This window comes from Armigeres subalbatus, chromosome 1 (assembly GCF_024139115.2).
Source record: "Armigeres subalbatus isolate Guangzhou_Male chromosome 1, GZ_Asu_2, whole genome shotgun sequence".
Lineage (NCBI taxonomy): Eukaryota > Metazoa > Arthropoda > Insecta > Diptera > Culicidae > Armigeres > Armigeres subalbatus.
Genome location: NC_085139.1, coordinates 265271018 through 265292950, shown reverse-complemented (window position 1 = coordinate 265292950; position 21933 = coordinate 265271018). Strand labels below are relative to the sequence as shown.

The following is a 21933-nucleotide window of genomic DNA, read 5'->3' as shown; positions in this document are numbered from 1 at the left end:
GTATTTTCATATTGATTACCAAATTTTAGCGTAGTTATGACCCCTAAAATTATTCTTAATGGGGGCTTCCAAACTTTTCCATGGATTTATGGTAGTGTTTAACGCAACAATAATCAGCTAATCATTCATTTTTTTTTATATGAAAAAGTTTTGCCGTTCCATTGGCTGTAAACATCATGATCTTGGAAAAGGTAACTCAAACCATTCTCAATTGGACCCCTGTCAAATGCGATTATGGCCAAACAAACAAATGTGATTGCCGCGACGGCGATGATTGAATAACAGAATATCACCAATTACCGTGAATCCATATAACCGCAAATATCAACGCACGCAATGCAAATCAAAACATCCAATTTGTGCAATGGTGCGGCTTCCATAAATAGAAATTAGAACAGCTCCCCCAATCGTGCATGAATAAACAACCGCCCAGCCTCAATTCCGCCTTCGTTGCCCCATCAGAGGGCCATCGATGAAGCAGCCAACGTGTGGCTCCTGTATTCATTGGTCGGATCTAACTGCTGACAAATTCAGCAAACAGTATCCCAAATACACCAACCGCCATCTTCCATCGCAGCCCCAGGAAGCCACCGGTTGACATAATTCAAAGTGAAATTTATACACCCGGTTCCATATCCCTCCAAATCGGAGACCGGAGGCGGAGGCTGAGGAGTTTCCTCTTCCTGCTGCAGTATTGTGATCCCGGATCAGAGTGACGAAGGGAGCTGGTGGACGAACGGCATTGAGCAAACTCCTTCCATACCACATTTATCTTTCTCCGGAAGTTTATGAGCCTTTTGTCTCCTCGCGTCCTCCCTCGCTTCCAGTTTCCGCCGATGTTCGAGTATTTGCTTCTCCTTCGAAGCTCGCCGGCGTGTCTTGTTGAGTAATGTCGGTATCCATTCCGGAATGCCCGGTTGGATAACGCAGCTCAAGAGAGCAGCAGAATAGGCAGGAATTGTCGTCGTCTGGCGATGATGTGCCTTGCCTTGCCTGGCCCTATAACTGGGCTGGAGAGCGAGCGGCCGAGCTGCATCTTTCCGCATTGTATGGCAAATATTTGGTTCGTCGGATGTGTCGTTGCCAACAACTGTGACACTTTGGGCTGATATCGGCCGGCCAGTGGGAAAGGGGTTACCTGTGCGTTGGGGCGATGGAGGCAATTGGACCATTTGTATGCATTGCATGGACTGAATTTATATGGAATGTGCTGAAATAAATCTACTAAAGGTAATGATGGGACTGAAGCGTGTGCCAATTTTGTGGACTGTTATTCTATTTGTGGATGGGATGAATCGACCTGGATTATTTGTCTACAGATTTACATCTTCCCATTGTTACGCCCGCAAGCCGCAACGAATATGGTCAGCACAATATTTTTGTTGGGAAATCATTATTCTGATAACCAAAGAAAATATCGATGTTTCAGATCAGAGATGTTTCTATCGCTCTTTCCTGGTCCAATTAATTTACGTTGAAAATATGAATTCACTACTTACGGATACATATCAAAGCTAAGTGAAATGAGATCTTCTATTATTCTGGGGAAATTAATAATGTTGGAACATATTTAATTCCTGCACTATTGGATCATTTACACTAGTCGTTACAGGAACAATTCCATAGCTAGCTCGTGAGTCGTCACTACAAGCGCTGACAAGAATGATCCAGCCAATTTTGGGAAAACTTTTTCTGTTCAGTTGGTAATGAAAAATATCAATAGTTGACAATCTTTCCTTTCGTCAGATTGAAAGATAAAAAGTATAGGGTAACGGGATGTAATATTGCCTGATTTTCTCAAAATTGCACACGGCGAACCCTTCATGATGAGTACCGCCGCGCTTTCTGCACCCCGTTTATTTGATTCTTATGGGTGAATAGCATTGCGGTGTATCGTTTGGCGCGGCCGTACCTTTCGACAGTCATTCGCCGCATGAAGAAATCTGACAATATTGGGCCTGGATGCAACGTTGGCTCATCACGCAAATTAATCAATAATTCAGCAATAATACATCGTTTTGTAGAGAGATATTTATTAATACTTTTTTGAAAAAGTATATAAAGCCGACTTTATTTATATTATGCAAGATTCATGCACTTCTTTAACTGATAAACGCAATAAGCCTGCTTGAAAAATTGCTTTGACTCCGTTTGTTAGCAACCACTTGTGCAAGATATTTTTCTTTTGCCCAATAAAGTAGTTTTTGGAATGGACTTACCTTTTTTCGCACATTAGATGAACGGATGACAATCCCACTATTTTAGTGTTCATGTTAAATTCACTATTTTCATATTATAGTGAAACAATTTATCAAAACTTTTTTGAACAATATTAGAACACTCGTTGCCAAAATACGGCGGACTATTTTCACTTGAAGCAGCACATTATAATTGCCTACCTTACGGCTTATACAAACGATTCACAGTGAATAAACATTTCATGGGCCGAAAAAGCATCCAACACCAGAGCCAAGATTAGGAAAATTAGCCGAACGAAAATTGGTCCATGTCGCACGAAACTTTTGATGGATTAAATAATAGATTTTGAACCATTATTGTTGGTTTTGAATACTTAGCGTAATAACCAAAAGTAAGAAAGCCGTTTGGTGGCATAATGACGGTTAGATCTTCAATATACGAATATTTAAAATGATAAATGTACTCAACCACAGCATAATAGGCTAAGGTTTGAGCCTTATACCCTATATTAATAGTTGTTCAACGTTCCGAGTGGAATCCAATTTTGATTCTTCTCCAATAGAATTTTGAATGGAAATCAAGTTGGATTCCGTCTGGAAATCAAGTCGTATTTAGAGTGGAAATCGAATCGGATTCTGGGTAAAATCCAAGTCGGATCAAGAATTAAGTTCAAGTGGAACTTTTTTCAACTTCGTTTTACAGATTTATTACAATTCATACAGCCTTACAAATATTTTTCTAATTTTTTTTGGCCAAAATCTATGCGAAATGCATTTTTGGAGGATCCAATTTCAAGCCAGTGACGCAATCCAGATAGGTGTCCCGCGTTTCGCGTTCCGAATGGATTCCACTCGGAATCCGAATGAATTCCACTCGGAATCCGGAATGGATTCTACTCGGAATCCGGAATGGATTTCACTCGGAATCCGGAATGGATTCCACTCGGGCTCCGGAATGGATTCCACTCGGAATCCGAATGGTGTCCACTTGGGATCCGAATGGATTCCACTCGGAATCCCGAATGGATTCTACTCGGAATCAGGAATGGACTCCACTCGGAAGCCGGAATGGATTCTACTCGGAATCAGGAATAGATTCCACTCGGAATCCGGAATGGATTTTACTCGGAATCAGGAATGGATTCCACTCGGAGTCCGGATTCTGATTTGTATCCATTCCTCAGAAACCGGATTGGAATCCACTCGGAATCCGGAATGGATTCCACTTCGAATCCGGAATTAATTGCACTCGGAATTTGGAATGGATTCCACTCGGAATTCGGAATGGATTCCACTTGGAATCTGGAATGGATTCCACTCGGAATCCGGAATGGATTCCACTCGGAATCCGGAATGGATTCCACTCGGAATCCAAAATGGATTCCACTCGGAATCCGGAATCGATTCCACTAGGAATCCGGAATTCCACTAGGAATCCGGAATTCCACTCGGAATCCGGAATGGATTCCACTCTGAATCAGGAATGGACTCCACTCGGAATCCGGAATGGATTCCACTCGGAATCAGAAATGGATTTCACTCGGATTCCGGATTCCGATTTGTATCCATTCCTCAGAATCTGGAATGGATTCCACTCGGAATCCGGAATGGATTCCACTCGGAATCCGGAATGGATTCCACTCGGAATCCGGAATGGATTCCACTCGGAATTCGGAATGGATTCCACTTGGAATCCGGAATGGATTCCACTCGGAATCCGGAATGGATTCCACTCGGAATCCGGAATGGATTCCACTCGGAATCCGGAATGGATTCCACTCGGAATCCGGAATTGATTGCACTCGGAATCCAAAATGGATTCCACTCGGAATCCGGAATGGATTCCACTCGGCATCCGAAATGGATTCCACTTGGAATCCGAAGTGGATTCCACCTGGAATCCGGAATGGATTCCACTCGGAATCCGGTATGGATTCCATTTGAAATCCGGAATGGATTCCATTCGGAATCCAGAATGGATTCCACTTGGATACCAAATGAATTCCACTCGGAATCCGGAATGGATTCCACTCAGAATTCGGAATGGATTCCACTCAGAATCCGGAATGGATTCTACTCAGAATCCGGAATGGATTTCACTCGGACTCCGAATGAATTCCACTCAAAATCCGGAATGGATTCCACTCGGAATCCGGAATGGATTCCACTCGGAATCCGGAATGGATTCCACTTGAAATTCGGAATGGATTCCACTCGGAGACCGGAATCCGGAATGGATTCCACTCGGAATCCGGAATAGATTTCACTCGGAATCCGGAATTGATTCCACTCGGGATCCGGAATGGATTCCACTCGGAATCAGGAATGGATTCCACTTGGAATCCGAAGTGGATTCCACCTGGAATCCGGAATGGATTCCACTCGGAATCCGGAATGGATTCCACTCGGATTCCGGAATGGATTCCACTCGGAATCCGAATGGATTCCACTTGGAATCCGAATGGATTCCACTTAGAATCCGAATGGATTCCACTTGGAATCCGAACGGATTCCACTCGGAATCCGGAATGGATTCCACTCGGAATCCGGAATGGATTCCACTTGAAATCCGGAATGGATTCCATTCGGAATCCAGAATGGATTCCACTTGGATACCAAATGAATTCCACTCGGAATCCGGAATGGATTCCACTCAGAATTCGGAATGGATTCCACTCAGAATCCGGAATGGATTCTACTCAGAATCCGGAATGGATTTCACTCGGACTCCGAATGAATTCCACTCAAAATCCGGAATGGATTCCACTCGGAATCCGGAATGGATTCCACTCGGAATCTGAAATGGATTCCACTCGGAATCTGGAATGGATTCCACTCGGAATCCGGAATGGATTCCAATTGGATTCCAAATGAATTCCACTCGGAATCCGGAATGGATTCCACTTGAAATTCGGAATGGATTCCACTCGGAGACCGGAATCCGGAATGGATTCCACTCGGAATCAGGAATGGATTCCACTCAGAAACCAGAATGGATTCCACTCGGAATCCAGAATGGATTCCACTCGGAATCCAGAATGGATTCAACTCGGAATCCAGAATGGATTCCACTTGGAATCCGGAATGAATTCCACTCGCAATACAGAATGGATTCCACTCGGATTCCGGAATAGAATCTTAATGGAATCCGTGATGAATTCCACTCGTAATTCGGAATGGATCCACTCGGAATCCGAAATGGATTCCACTCGGAATCCGGAATGGATTCCACTCGGAATCCGGAATGGATTCCACTCGGTATCCGGAATGGATTCCACTCGGATTCCGGAATGGATTCCACTCGGATTCCGGAATGGATTCCACTCGGAATCCGAATGGATTCCACTTGGAATCCGAATGGATTCCACTTGGAATCATGGATTCCACTTGGAATCCGAATGGATTCCACTTGGAATCCGAACGGATTCCACTCGGAATCCGGAATGGATTCCACTCGGAATCCGGAATGGATTCCACTCGGAATCCGGAATGGATTCCACTCGGAATCCGGAATGGATTCCACTCGGAATCCGGAATGGATTCCACTCGGAATCCGGAATGGATTCCACTCGGAATCCGGAATTGATTCCACTCGGAATCCAAAATGGATTCCACTCGGAATGGATTCCACTCGGAATCCGGAATGGATTCCACTCGGCATCCGAAATGGATTCCACTTGGAATCCGAAGTGGATTCCACCTGGAATCCGGAATGGATTCCACTCGGAATCCGGAATGGATTCCACTTGAAATCCGGAATGGATTCCATTCGGAATCCAGAATGGATTCCACTTGGATACCAAATGAATTCCACTCGGAATCCGGAATGGATTCCACTCAGAATTCGGAATGGATTCCACTCAGAATCCGGAATGGATTCTACTCAGAATCCGGAATGGATTTCACTCGGACTCCGAATGAATTCCACTCAAAATCCGGAATGGATTCCACTCGGAATCCGGAATGGATTCCACTCGGAATCTGAAATGGATTCCACTCGGAATCTGGAATGGATTCCACTCGGAATCCGGAATGGATTCCAATTGGATTCCAAATGAATTCCACTCGGAATCCGGAATGGATTCCACTTGAAATTCGGAATGGATTCCACTCGGAGACCGGAATCCGGAATGGATTCTACTCGGAATCCGGAATAGATTTCACTCGGAATCCGGAATTGATTCCACTCGGGATCCAGAATGGATTCCACTCGGAATCAGGAATGGATTCCACTCGGAATCTGGAATGGATTCCACTCGGATTCCGGAATGGATTCCACTCGGAATCCCAATGGTGTCCACTTGGAATCCGGAATGGATTCCACTCGGAATCCGGAATGGATTCCACTCGGAATCCGGAATGGATTCCACTCGGAATCCGGAATGGATTCCACTCGGAATCCGGAATGGATTCCACTCGGAATCCGGAATGGATTCCACTCGGAATCCGGAATGGATTCCACTCGGAATCCGGAATGGATTCCACTCGGAATCCGGAATGGATTCCACTCGGAATCCGGAATGGATTCCACTTGGAATCCGAAGTGGATTCCACCTGGAATCCGGAATGGATTCCACTCGGAATCCGGAATGGATTCCACTTGAAATCCGGAATGGATTTCATTCGGAATCCAGAATGGATTCCACTTGGATACCGAATGAATTCCGCTCGGAATCAGGAATGGATTCCACTCAGAATCCAGAATGGATTCAACTCGGAATCCAGAATGGATTCCACTCGGAATCCAGAATGGATTCAACTCGGAATCCAGAATGGATTCCACTTGGAATCCGGAATGGATTCCACTCGCAATACAGAATGGATTCCACTCGGATTCCGGAATAGAATCTTAATGGAATCCGTGATGAATTCCACTCGTAATTCGGAATGGATCCACTCGGAATCCGAAATGGATTCCACTCGGAATCCGGAATGGATTCCACTCGGAATCCGGAATGGATTCCACTCGGAATCCGGAATGGATTCCACTCGGAATCCGGAATGGATTCCACTCGGTATCCGGAATGGATTCCACTCGGATTCCGGAATGGATTCCACTCGGAATCCGAATGGATTCCACTTGGAATCCGAATGGATTCCACTTGGAATCCGAATGGATTCCACTTGGAATCCGAATGGATTCCACTTGGAATCCGAACGGATTCCACTCGGAATCCGGAATGGATTCCACTCGGAATCCGGAATGGATTCCACTCGGAATCCGGCATGGATTCCACACGGAATCCGGAATGGATTCCACTTGGAATCCAGCATGGATTCTACTCGGAATCCGGAATGGATTCCACTCGGGATCCGGAAAGGATTCCACTCGGAATCCGGAATTTATTCCACTCGGAATCCGGAATGGATTCCACTTGGAATCCGGAATGGATTCCACTTGGAATCTGGAATGGATTCCACTTGGAATCTGGAATGGTTTCCACTAGGATTCCGGAATGGATTCCACACGGAATCCGAATGGTTTCCATACGGAATCGGGAATGGATTCTACCCGAATGGATTTCACTCAGGTTCGGAATAGATTACCCTCGGAATCCGGAATGGATTCCACTCGGAATCCGGAATGGATTCCACTCGGAATCCGGAATATATTCCACTCGGAATCCGGAATGGAATCTTTTCGGAATCCGAAATGGATTCCACTCGGAATCCGGAATGGATTCCACTCGGAATCAGGAATTGATTTCACCCGGAATCCGGAATGGATTTCACCCGGAATCCGGAATGGATTCCACTCGGAATCTGGAATGGTTTCCACTTGGAATCGGGAATGGATTCTACTCGGAATCCGGAATGGATTCCACTCGGAATCCGGCATGTAATCCACTTGGAATCCGGAATGGATTCCACTCGGAATGCGGCATGTAATCCACTTGGAATCCGGAATGGATTCCACTCGGAATCAGGAATGGATTTCACTCGGAATCTAGGATGGATTCCACTCGGAATCCGCAATGGATTCTACTCAGAATCCCGAATGGATTTCACTCGGAATCTAGAATGGATTCCACTCGGATTTCGATTGAATTCCACTCGAAATCCGGAATAAATTCCACTCGGAATCCGGAATGGATTCCACTTAAAATCCAGAATGGATTCCACTCGAAATCCGGAATGGATTCCACTCGGAATCCGGAATGGATTCCATTCGGAATCCGGAATGGATTCCACTCGGAATCCGGAATGGATTCCACTCGGAATCCGGAATAGATTTCACTCGGATTCCGAATGGATTCCACTCAGATTCCGAATGAATTCCACTCAAAATCCGGAATGAATTCCACTCGGAATCCGGAATGGACCTCACTCGGAATTCGGAATGGATTCCACTCAGAATTCGGAATGGATTCCACTCGGAATTCGGAATGGACTCCACTCGGATTCCGAATGAATTCCACTCGAAATCCGGACTAAATTCCTCTTGGAATCCACTCGGAATCCGGAGTATATTCCACTCGGAATTCGGAAAGGGCTCCACTTGGAATCCGGAATGGATTCCACTCGAACTCCGGAATGGATTTCACTTGGATTCCGAATGGATTCCACTCGGTTTCCAAATGAATTCCACTCGAAATTCGGAATGGATTCCACTCGAGATATGGAATGGATTCCACTTGGAATCCAGAATGGATTTCACTCGGAATCCAGAATGGAATCAAATAAGGATATGTAATAGATTGCATTCGGAAACCGGAATGGTTTTCACTCGGAATCCAGAATGGATTCCACTCGGAATCTGGAATGGATTACAGTCGGATTCCGAATGAATTCCACTCGAAATTCGGAATGGATTCCACTCGGAGTCCGGGAAGGATTCCAATCGTAATCCGGAAAGGATTCCAAACGGAATCCGGAATGAATTCCACTCGGACCCGGAATGGATTCTACTCGGAATCCGGAATGGATTCTATTCGGAATCCGGAATGGAATCCATTCCGGATTCCGAGTGGAATCCATTCCGGATTTCGAGTGGAATCCATTCTGGATTTTAAGTGGAATCCATTCCGGATTCCGAATGAAATTTATTCCGGATTTCGAGTGGAATTCAATCGAAATCCGAGTGGAATCCATTCTGGATTCCGAGTGGAATTGATTTTGGATTCGGAGTGGAAACCATTCTAGATTCCGAGTGAAATCCATTCTGGATTCCGAGTGAAATCCATTCCTGATTCCGAGTGGAATCCATTCCGGATTCCAAGTGGATTACATGCCGGATTCCGAGTGGAATCCATTCCGGATTCCGAGTAGAATCCATTTCGGATTCCGAGTGGAATCCATTCCGGATTCCGAGTGGAATCCATTCCCGATTCCAAGTGAAAACCATTCCGGATTCCGAGTGGAATCCATTCCGGATTCCGGTTGAAATCCATTCCGGATTCCGGGTGAAATCAATTCCAGATTCCGAGTGGAATCCATTCCGGATTCCGAGTGGAATCTATTTCGGATTCCGAAAAGAATCCATTCCGGATTCCGAGTGGAATCCATTCCGGATTCCGAGCGGAATCTATTCGGAACCCGAGTGAAATCCATTCGGATTCCGTGTGGAAACCATTCGGATTCCGTATGGAATCCATTCCGGAATCCGAGTGGAATCCATTCCAGATTCCGAGTGGAATCCATTCCGGATTCCGATTGGAATCCATTCCGGATTCCGATTGGAATTCATTCCGGATTCCGAGCGGAATCTATTCGGAACCCGAGTGAAATCCATTCGGATTCCAAGTGGAATCCATTCGGATTCCGTGTGGAAACCATTCGGATTCCATGAGGAATCCATTCCGGATCCCGAGTGGAATCCATTCCGGATTCCGAGTGGAATCCATGCCGGATTCCGAGTGGAATCCATTCCGGATTCCGAGTGGAATCCATTCCGGATACCGAGTGGAATCCATTCCGGATTCCGAGTGGAATCCATGCCGGATTCCGAGTGGAATCCATTCCGGATTCCGTGTGGAATCCATGCCGGATTTCGAGTGGAATCCATTCCGGATACCGAGTGGAATCCATTCCGGATTCCAGTAAGATTCTATTCCGGAATCCGAGTGGAATCCATTCTGTATTGCGAGTAGAATCCATTCTGGATTCCGAGTGGAATCCATTCTGGATTCCGAGTGGAATCCATTATGGATTCCGAGTGGAATTCATTCTGGATTCCGAGTGGAATCCATTCTGGATTCCGAGTGGAATCCATTCTGGATTCCGAGTGGAATTCATTCTGGATTCCGAGTGGAATCCATTCTGGATTCCGAGTGGAATCCATTCTGGATTCCGAGTGGAATCCATTCTGGATTCCAAGTGGAATTCATTCTGGATTCCAAGTGGAATCCATTCTGGATTCTAAGTGGAATCCATTCTGGATTCCAAGTGGAATCCATTCTGGATTCCGAGTGGAATCTATTCTGGATTCCTAGTGAAATCCATTCTGGATTCCGAGTGGAATCCACTCCGAATTTCGAGTAGAATTCATTCGGAATCCGAGTGGAATCCATTCCGGATTTCGAGTGGAATCCATTCCGGATTCCGAGTGGAATCCATTCCGGATTCCGAGTGGAATCCATTCCAGATTCCGAGTGGAATCCATTCCGGATTCCGAGTGGAATCCATTCCGGATTCCGAGTGGAATCCATTCCGGATTCCGAGTGGAATCCATTCCGGATTCCGAGTGGAATCCATTTCGGATTCCGAGTGGAATCCATTCCGGATTCCGAGTGGAATCCATTCCGAATTCCGAGTGGAATCCATTCCGGATTCCGAGTGGAATCCATTCCAAATTCGGAGTGGAATGCATTCCGGATTCCGAGTGGAATCCATTCCGGATTCCGAGTGGAATCCATTCCGGATTCCGAGTGGAATACATTCCGGTTTCCGAGTGGAATTCATTCCAGATTCCGAGTGGAATCCATTCCGGATTCCGAGTGGAATACATTCCGGATTCCGAGTGGAATCCATTCCGGATTCCAAGTGGAATCCATTCCGGTTTTCGAGTGGAATCCATTCCGAATTCCGAGTGAAATCTATTCCGGATTCCAAGTGGAATCCATTCCGGATTCCGAGTGGAATCCATTCCGGATTCCGCGTGGAATCTATTCCGGAATCCAAGTGGAATGGATTCCACTCGGAATCCGGAATGGGTTCCACTCGGAATCCATAATGGATTCCACTCGGAATCCATAATGGATTCCACTCTGAATCCGGAATGTATTCCACTCGGAATCCGGAATGGATTCCACTCGGAATCCGGGATGGATTCCACTCGGAATCCGGAATGGATTCCACTCGGAATCCGGAATGGATTCCACTCGGAATCCGGAATGGGTTCCACTCGGAATCCATAATGGATTCCACTCTGAATCCGGAATGTATTCCACTCGGAATCCGGAATGGATTCCACTCGGAATCCGAAATGGATTCCATTCGGAATCTGGAATGGATTCCTTTCGGAATCCGAAATGGATTCCACTTGGAATCCGGAATGGATTGCATTCGGAATCCGGAATGGATTGCATTCGGAATCCGGAATAAATTCCACTCGGAATCCGGAATGGATTCCACTCGAAATCCGGAGTGGATTTCACTCGGAATCCGGAATGCATTCCACTTGGAATCCGGAATGAATTCCACTCGGAATTCGGAAAAGATTCCACTCGGAATCCAGATTTAAAACTCAGAGAGGAATCCATTGTTCTGATTTCGACTTCGTATTCCGAGTGCAATCCATTGGGATTCCGAGAGGAATCTACGTCGGAATCAGAGTAGAATTGAAATTCCGAGTGGAATCCAGCCGGGTTCAAAGTGGCCGTTCCAGCCGAAAATCATGCTAAATCCAACCAATGTCCGATTTTGAACTTACATTACTAATTGTTTTGAATCTAATATAGCAGGTTTCCGATACATATTTAGCAGCATTTCGAATCCAATCGAACAAAATTCTGGTTAAAGATCGGCACAATCTGTGAGGAATTCTATAAGATTTTCTGTTGAATTTAGTATTCTGAACTGAATCCAGCCAGCATCGGAAGACTGCATCATCCGGAATTGATTTGAAATTGAATCCCACAAAAAATGGAATTCAACTGATGGAAAATTCTTTACTGAATGGTATTTTAAAAATGGATATTCAATTATTTCCTACGGTTTTCTCTAGCACTTACATTGGAATTTAATTAGAATCAAGACCATTAATAACACATCTGTAATACCATACAACTTATTCAACTCATTCTCGGTAAATCGCGTTCTGTCAAGCTTGTTCCGATAGACCAGTTGTTTGGTTAATTCAGTTGTGATTGTCGATGATGATTAAATCAAATTGTGTTTGCTTGACTGCTGAGTCGCTCCTCCGTTTTCGCCTTATTTATTTTTCCACCAGCCATGGAGCCATGGGAAGCGAAATGGAGGCATCATTCGATGCGATGGCTTCTGATGATGATGCTCCACAAATGGTGATAACACTTTGGTTGCCTGCGATATGGTTAGGCGAACGGGGAACGCGTCACTCAACAACACGCCAGCAGGTGCGCTACCCTTCCGCAAAACGGTTGGAACCAACGCGAACGCGATTCCGGAGAAAAAAAAAGAAGAAGTAAAATTACTTTCAATTTTCCTTTTCTCTTAGGATTTTCACGCTTTGCGTTTTCCAAGAGCACGCACAAACATCATTCCCTTCCCCCGCGTCATTAGGAAATGGCGAAGTAGCGAGATGTTGGTGGGGTTGAATAAATAAGTCAATTGAGAAGCGTTTACCGAGCGACTGCCAGCGCGCCATCTGTATCAGAGTAAGGTAAAAAAAGCACGAGGTACCAAGTAGGCTATGCTTTTTTTTCTATGAGTAAGAATCGGTGAGAGATAAAAAAATATCTAACATAGCTCGCATCGAGTGGGTTGATCCTCGTGAAGGTGCGGAAAGAAGGGAGTAGATCAGTCGGAAAACAGTCGAACGCTCTATCGCTTCGGCAGCGTGCTGCTCCGTGAAAGAAGAAGTTTTTTTTTGCTTCTTGCACCAGGATGGGAAATTCAATCATCCGGCTTTTCCTTCAATCGATGTTGCTTAATCAAAGTGTGTTCGGCTGGAAGTGGGAATTAAAGTGAAACCCCTTTTACAGTATAGCATTGGAAGGCATTAGAAGGCTGAACTGCGGTGGGAAACCCGGCAGATCCTGCGGTATTGGAAGCAGTCGACGTAGGAACGGAACCGGGAGAAGAGATTCACTGAGGAAAAGTTTTGTTTGTTCGAGACGTGAGGCAAAATTTCACATCAAGAATGTTGAGTTGAAAGCTGATAATGGAGTCGCTTCAAAACCAGTTTCGAGATTAATTAATCTCAAAGAATGTATGTATTTCGATACAGGAACCACAAACCATTGCTCTAACTTTGCTCTTCATTCACAAGCACAAGGATGATTGCAAGTGCTGGAGTAAGTAAAACATTATGGTAAATGAGATGCTGAGGATTTTAGAATTCCATTTCATTCTGGTTTGCAATTTCATTGAAGCTTTTTCAACCAGCACGATTGGCATTTTTCAAACGAAATTGTTGAGGAAATATCCTTTTAGGTAGGATATTATAAAAAGATTAGCAAAAATGGAGAAGGGACACTGTGATTGAAAATCATAAATAGAAGAGCGAAAGGATTCGTTATGAATCCTGTAAAAGATTGATCCCGAATTCTGTCCTGTTAATTGATGGTATCACTCTCATGATTCGGAGTAAGAGTGTTTGCTAATGATATCATGATTAGATCCTAACGTTATTTGCACAGATATTTTCGAATTATTCAATTATGCGTAACTTCCGTCACAAATGTAAAAATATGTTTGATGCACAAAAATTGAGGTGGGACATGTGGAGCTCGTTATCAATCAAGCAAAAAATATCCATTTCTGCAATGTTATCAAAAATCATACATCGCTTACTTTGATCATATATTCAATACATTGCGCACCCTTTTGGCAAGCAGATGTTTCCCGTGATTTTTCGTGCTCGAATATTCTGCAACAAATCAAAGCAACCACATGGAACACGGACCGATAACGATATGAAATATTTGTTAGCCGGATGGATGGTTCTTTGCTGCTTGCAGAGTTGCATAAAGTGCGGTTTTTGCTTTCAATTTCTGTTCATCTTCGGTGTGGGCGGAATACCGCATCAAACCGGCAACATCATTCCGCATTCTATCCTCCCATCAGAATCAAACCCATAATAGCATATTCCACAAAAAGGTACCTTCATGTAGCAAACAGAATGGGCAATCTCCCATAAGGAATATTGAAGAGTCTTGTTTCTATTTTTATCCTAACAGTGCATGAAATACAACAAGAAGGGATAAAATAAAGCCATGGACCAATATTGGATAGGATTTATTCAGGAATTGTTTCCCACGTGCAACGATAAGGGGAGTACCCCTGCTAGATCTTTGATGGGGTTATTCAGAAAAAGCGATAAACGTTGTAAGAAACACAATCCGGTTAAAAACTATATTGCTGAGGTCTATCTTACAGCCACAACTAGTCATGCAACATACTAATATTGAAGGGGTTCGAATTAAAATAAGTTTATTTCATTAAGGGGAAAGAAAGTTATCAACACTTATGCTATTGATTTAATGTACTTTAATTACCCACAAACTTAAGCCGAGCTCCAGCAAACATGTTTTTCGCCGAGATATCTGTCAAAATGGCTGAAAATCAGAAATTAATTTGCCGAAACCCAGCTAACAAACTTAATTTTTGACGGGACATCAGTTTTTTTATTATGCTGGGCCACGGCTGTGCGGATTTTGCCGAGCTGCAGAAACAAAAACTGAGTGTGCATGAATGTTGTAAAGAAAGTGAATGGGAAGATGAGGCTGGCTCTATTTATAAAAATATCCACTTCAGGATTCAGGACGAATGCACTTCGGCAACCGCGACTAATTCACTTCGGGATTCGGATCGAATCCACTTTTGGTTTTGGGACGAATCAACTACGTGAATCGGGGCGAATCCAATTCCGGATTCAGGACGAATCTATTTCAAGATTAAGGACGAATCAAATTCGTGATTCGGGAAGATTCCACTTCGGTATTCAGGACGAATCCACTTCGGGATTCGGAACGAATCCACTTCGGGATTCGGGACGAATCCACTTCGGGATTCGGGACGAATCCACTTCGGGATTCGGGACGAATCCACTTCGGGATTCGGGACGAATCCACTTCGGGATTCGGGACGAATCCACTTCGGGATTCGGGACGAATCCACTTCGGGATTCGGGACGAATCCACTTCGGGATTCGGGACGAATCCACTTCGGGATTCGGGACGAATCCAATTCAGGAAGATTGCACTTCTGGATTCGGGACGAATCCACTTCGGGATTCGGGACGAATCCACTTCGGGATTCGGGACGAATCCACTTCGGGATTCGGGACGAATCCACTTCGGGATTCGGGACGAATCCACTTCGGGATTCGGGTCGAATCCACTTCGGGATTCGGAATTCGGGACGAATCCACTTCGGGATTCGGGGCGAATCAACTTCGGGATTCGGGACGAACCCACTTCGGGATTCGGGAAGAATCCACTTCGGGATTCGGGACGAATCCACTTCGGGATTCGGGACGAATCCACTTCGGGATTCGGGACGAATCCACTTCGGGATTCGGGACGAATCCACTTCGATTCGGGACGAATCCACTTCGATTCGGGACGAATCCACTTCGATTCGGGACGAATCCACTTCGATTCGGGACGAATCCACTTCGGGATTCGGGACGAATCCACTTCGGGATTCGGGACGAATCCACTTCGGGATTCGGGACGAATCCACTTCGGGATTCGGGACGAACCCACTTCGGGATTCGGGACGAATCCACTTCGGGATTCGGGGCGAATCAACTTCGGGATTCGGGACGAATCAACTTCGGGATTCGGGACGAATCCACTTCGGGATTCGGAACGAATCTACTTCGGGATTCGGGACGAATCCACTTCGGGATTCGGGACGAATCCACTTCGGGATTCGGGACGAATCCACTTCGGGATTCGGGACGAATCCACTTCGGGATTCGGGACGAATCCACTTCGGGATTCGGGACGAATCCGCTTCGGGATTCGGGACGAATCCGCTTCGGGATTCGGGACGAATCCACTTCGGGATTCAGGACGAATCCACTTCGGGATTCAGGACGAATCCACTTCGGGATTCAGGACGAATCCACTTCGGGATTCGGGACGAATCCACTTCAGGATTCGGGACGAATCCACTTCGGGATTCGGGACGAATCCACTTCGGGATTCGGGACGAATCCACTTCGGGATTCGGGACGAATCCACTTCGGGATTCAGGACGAATCCACTTCGGGATTCGGGACGAATCCACTTCGGGATTCGGGACGAATCCACTTCGGGATTCGGGACGAATCCACTTCGGGATTCGGGACGAACACTCTAACTTTCACCTACTCAGTGACTGAGTAAAATTGTATTGCCATCTCTTTTCTTCCAACGGAAATTTTACTCAATTTCCGTCAAAAGCAGGATTACTCATAGTTTTGAGTTGTCCTGCTTTTGACGGAAATTGAGTAAAATTTCCGTGGGATAGAAAGAAAGAGCAATACAATTTTACTCAGTCACTGAGTAGGTGAAAGTTAGCGTGAATCCACTTCGGGATTCGGGACGAATCCACTTCGGGATTCGGGACGAATCCACTTCGGGATTCGGGACGAATCCACTTCGGGATTCGGGACGAATCCACTTCGGGATTCGGGACGAATCCACTTCGGGACAAACCACGTGGCGGTCAAATTTTCAAAATTATCAAAGTTTTTTTTTTGCTTTAGGTATGTTTTTCTTAAGCGACTATCTGGCGCTAATTTTTTGTTGCGACGAAAAATAAGCGAATGAGTAAAATCCACTTCGGGATTTTTTCATGCGCGTTACAATATTCAAATTAATTCATGAAAAAACGTTACTTAGGTCCTTTTAAAAAGTTGAGCGAGAATTTCTTTTGTTATCTTTTCCGGATACGAAATCCTTTCAGAATTCGAGAAGAGTATTTTGCGCCCTCCTTAGCTGTGCGGTAAGACGCGCGGCTACAAAGCAAGACCATGCTGATGGTGGCTGGGTTCGATTCCCGGTGCCGGTCTAGGTAATTTTCGGATTGGAAATTATCTCGACTTCCCTGGGCATAAAAGTATCATCGTGTTAGCCTCATGATATACGAATGCAAAAATGGTAATCTGGCTTAGAAACCTCGCAGTTAATAACTGTGGAAGTGCTTAATGAACACTAAGCTGCGAGGCGGCTCTGTCCCAGTGTGGGGGTGTAATGCCAATAAGAAGAAGAAGAAGAATTTTGCGCTTTGTTATTGTCGGTATTGGCGGCCAAGTGAGTGCCGTTTGACATTCAAGAGGTAGAAAACATTTACATATTATAAACAAAGTAAGCCTCGGGTTCATGAAAAATATTGGCACTAATGAGCTCTGTCTTGAATAAACAACATTGTTTTTTTTAAGTAAAAAAATATCCTTTGTCGATTGAATTACAGTCGGCTCTCAACATCACGATATTGAAGGGACCGTCGAGATAGGGAGAGCGAGCAATGGAAGAAATATTTAAATGGATTCTAGATCCAAAAACGCTCGTTGCTATGAAAAACAACAACAAAACAAACGTTGTTGATTCATTCATTTATTCAGACTAAGGCCGAAGTGGCCTGTGCGGTATATAAGAGTCTTCTTCATTCGGCTCGGTCCATGGCGACAGGTCGCCAACCACGCAGTCTACGGAGGGTCTGCAAGTCATCTTCCACCTGATCGATCCACCTTGCCCGCTGCGCACCTCGCCTTCTTGTGCCCGTCGGATCGTTGTCGAGAACTATTTTCACCGGGTAACTGTCCGACATTCTGGTTACGTGACAGGCCTACCGCAGTCGTCCGTTTCCCGCGGTGCAGTTCCATGTTCCAAGCTTCCAATCGTGATCCTTTATTCGTCGCCTAGGTCTTTGCCGATTATATCGAGTTGCATTATCTCTTATATTGTTCGTATATATTGGTTTCCAGGAGGCTTATTGGGCCTGTGCAAACCTCCTGTCTCATCGGAGGGCCGTCGTGTCAGAGCTGTTTAGCGTCCCACCCACTAGGTGTTCCAATGTGCCAAACTCACGATTCAGCCATCTTGGATTTTAGTATGGGAGAGCCAGCTGGTTTGTTTTCGTTTTGCACTGAAAATGAATTTTTCACCCCCGCCTTCTTCTCTTCCACAAACTAAGCACATTGCAACGCCTAGCTGTGTATTCATCTTGGTCCCACCTAACACCAGGACTTGGGCTTGTGCGCTTTGAGCGGCACACGGTCGCTTTGGTGGGGCCTACTTGCGGATACATGCAGCTTTTTTATAGGAATTTAACAGGGCCCACTGTCAAACCCCACCACATCCTAGGCAAGCCCCACAACTCGCAGATGGCCTGGGGAGGGATCGTCAAGCCCTTGGCATAGTCCCTGCTGCCCGTAAATCCTGTTGTTGATGTGTTTGTTATTGTCCAAAGATGGTCTAGTAGCCTAAAAATTTGAACATATCGACATAAGGAAAGTGAATCCTAAACAAATTATGTGCTGAACGCATCGAGATAGAGGTTATCGAGATGTAGAATGCCCAAATGTATGTAGATTGAAGGGACACTAACCTGATATTTTTTTCAGTAGCAGTAATGTGTCACTTTTATTATATCGCGAAATTATAAACTTTTCTGAGTGGTCCCTTTTCTAAAAAAATGCTTCTATCGGTTCCTTAGGTTTCTTCGATTGAAAATTTTCACTCCTGGCAGGATCGCCATTGTGGAGTTCTTACATGAAGCTTGGCAAAGACGTCTTACCTGTCCGATTGGCTTTTACTGAAGGAGGGCGAGGTATTCTGGGTTGCTGCGATGAGCTTGAGGCATGAATGCTTGCAATGAATGCATGTACATAAGGCTGTCGTATAACGGCTATCACGTGGCGGTGGCATGCATTCTTTAAGTTCATTATCTAGTACCACACAGAACGCAGACTCCTTTTCAAAGCTCAGCTCATTAAGCCGACAAAGGACATTTATAACTAGTATCATCATGGGGACTAAGAGAGAACGGCGCACTCAACTTCGCGTATTTGCAAAGGAACTGGATAGACTGAGGGACGGTCTAGATTCCGGATACCAGAATTTCTGGGCAGTATTTATGTACATATGTATCCAACAATTTTGGTTTGCTTCAAACAGACTTGCAAAACGCAAATTCACGATGCGGACGATTCTTTCCAGACGAACGGATTTTCTTAGTCGTAATAATGATACTAAGGCAAGAGGCCCCAAAATGAACGCCTTTTGAGTATTCCCTCATATTTACTGTGTTTGAGATGGCCGTAACAAAACTTCACTTCACTTTATGTAGGTTAGGCAAAAAAAAGTGTCGAAGTAATAGATAGAAAAGTAGTAAAAGCCCTAATTTTCCACATTTTGATGAAACATCTAATACTTTGGCAAGGCGAAACGCCCTAGTGGAACTAACCTTGTAGCAGTCAGGAATATTGTTAATATTTGTTGTACTTAAATACCTGTAAATAGTTCTCATAAGATAGGTTGTAAGAAAGGCAATCTATAAATCGCCAATAGTTTAGGATAACAGATCCCTTAACATAGGCAAGCGGGCATTTATCAATTAGCCAGGCTCTCTAAGGTCGAGGCCATTTGTTTTCTGGATAAGGTGGGAGAGGGAAAGCAGCACAACTTTCGTGTCAGATTATCCATCGTACCAATAAGGTCACGATTATACACGAAGGGAGTCGGGAAATGACGTATTTCCGGTTGTGTCCGAGCCCACCTTCCTTAATCTGAGGATTCACGGACTCAATCATTTCGTCCGTGATCAGCCAATGAGTTGGAAGTGTCCGCGTTTGCTAATTTGTTTTTCAATCGTCTGAAGTATGTTTCCTATAGTGGCGTTAGATGTAATTATTTAATTAATTTATTGTTCGTTCTCCAATAGTTATATTTCAAAAGTGTGCGTGAATATTTGTGTGCGGTATGTTGGCAAATGCCACCATCTAGATAGGTAAAATGTGCTCTAAATGTGACATGATGTGCTAGTGCTCAAGTATTTTGTTTCGCCAGATTGGCTAGATATTTCCCACCCGCAGCAAATTATCGCACCCAAGCGCGACGCAACCCCCCCCCATACGGACGGAATATTCCTGCCTGGCGATCATCACCTGCCAGAAGCGGACCGATCCGTCGCCATATCGGTCCAAGGGAAGGCCAGGGGGCCTCCACGTGGACGAGATCCACCAGCCGGCAAGCAATCGCCATCGCGCCGCGTCGGCTTCATTAAGAAGCGTCATCGCCGGCGTCAACAAGCCGGGAGCGTCGACCCCACCGTCAGGTCATCGACTGGGTCAGGTTACGTAAAACCCACAACAAACCGGTGAGTCAGCAAACTTTTTTTGATTGGAGTGCGGCGTCCGAGGAGGGCGCCGCGGAGGAAACGTTTTTTGTGCCAGTCGTAGACTGATGACCCAAATGTGCTGCTAAAGCCAAACATTTTTTCGCGAGTCGGAAAGCCTGCCGACCAACGCTTGGGTCTGCCATCACGGACCCGTGAAAATGCGTGCGTGAGCCCGTTTTGCCACCACCGAAAAATCCCGTCGAGTAGTAGGAGCGCAGACTAGTCAGCAGCTGCGCTGCCTGGAGGAGTGACGTCACGTAAACATTAGGCACAGAGCACAAGTGAGAATAGAGTAGGAACTAGAAGAGAGAAAACCGCACACAAGCTAGGGAGTAAGAAGTTATGAACGAACACAAACACTAAAACGAACAGAACACAAACCCCGAACAAACATGTGCCCCTGTTAGTATTAAGACAATAAATGTTTCCGTTGTTAGTAAATAAAATGTTTCAATGTGTCTCCCTAGCCATTTAGTTAATTGATTGTGTTTGACGTCACAACGCGATATTGTTTGTTAGTTTCGAGTCCCGTCCTCTTTGCGAGTTTGACTGTGGTGTATCATGTTGCTTCCAACTCATTGATGGTTGTTGGTGAGAGGAGAGAGTCCGCCGATGATGAGAGCGGTACTCAAGCTTAGAGTGTATTAGGTTCTGGTGGGCTCTCACCGATTCTTTGAGTGTATGATGTGACTGTAAAGTATGGATGGAAGATAGGGTGGACCAAATTTGGCACGTTTCGTTGTTGCTGGCTGGACCGATCCATAAATCCTTATCGGGAAAATTTAAATGGACTCGCCTTGAGAGAGTCTCATCCGGGCAAATTAAATTGGGCCGTGGTCTCCCTTGTGGAGTGGCGCTTAAGCCACGCGCTTTTATGAACGGATCGCTCCGTGCCGGCTACAACCTACAATGTACTGAGCGTCTCCACGTACTGCCCATACCAAAATACTGATTCACCGACGCGTGGTTCATTGTTCCATAAGAGCTGCCAGCTAAAAAGTAATTTTGGCTCATGAGTTTTTCGCCAACAAAATATCAACACTTTTTTTTTAAATGTAAACATTATCAATATGATTGAGATTTTCTACAATTTTAAAATGGTATCAGCTAGTTATATTGTTTAACTGTTGTATAAGGTAAAAATACCCATGAAAATTGTTACAGTTAAAACATGAAGGCTTAGTCTGTACTTAGCTAGGGCATATCCCCCCCTTCCCTTTTACCGTATGTATGTTTTTATCACCGTTGCATATGATGATTT

The 21933-nt window shown here is 45.1% G+C and overlaps 1 protein-coding gene and 1 long non-coding RNA gene across 2 annotated transcripts in view; both read left to right on the top strand.

Annotated features, from left to right (window-relative positions):
* The window catches only part of LOC134207309 (mucin-2), a 630356-nt gene that overhangs the window by 329226 nt on the left and 279197 nt on the right, over nt 1–21933 (top strand). The gene's annotated exons all lie outside the window — the stretch shown is intronic.
* On the top strand, nt 19902–20986 carry LOC134213584 (uncharacterized). Its single transcript, XR_009979486.1, has 3 exons — nt 19902–20152; nt 20217–20282; nt 20342–20986. It is a non-coding gene; the product is annotated as an uncharacterized LOC134213584 (long non-coding RNA).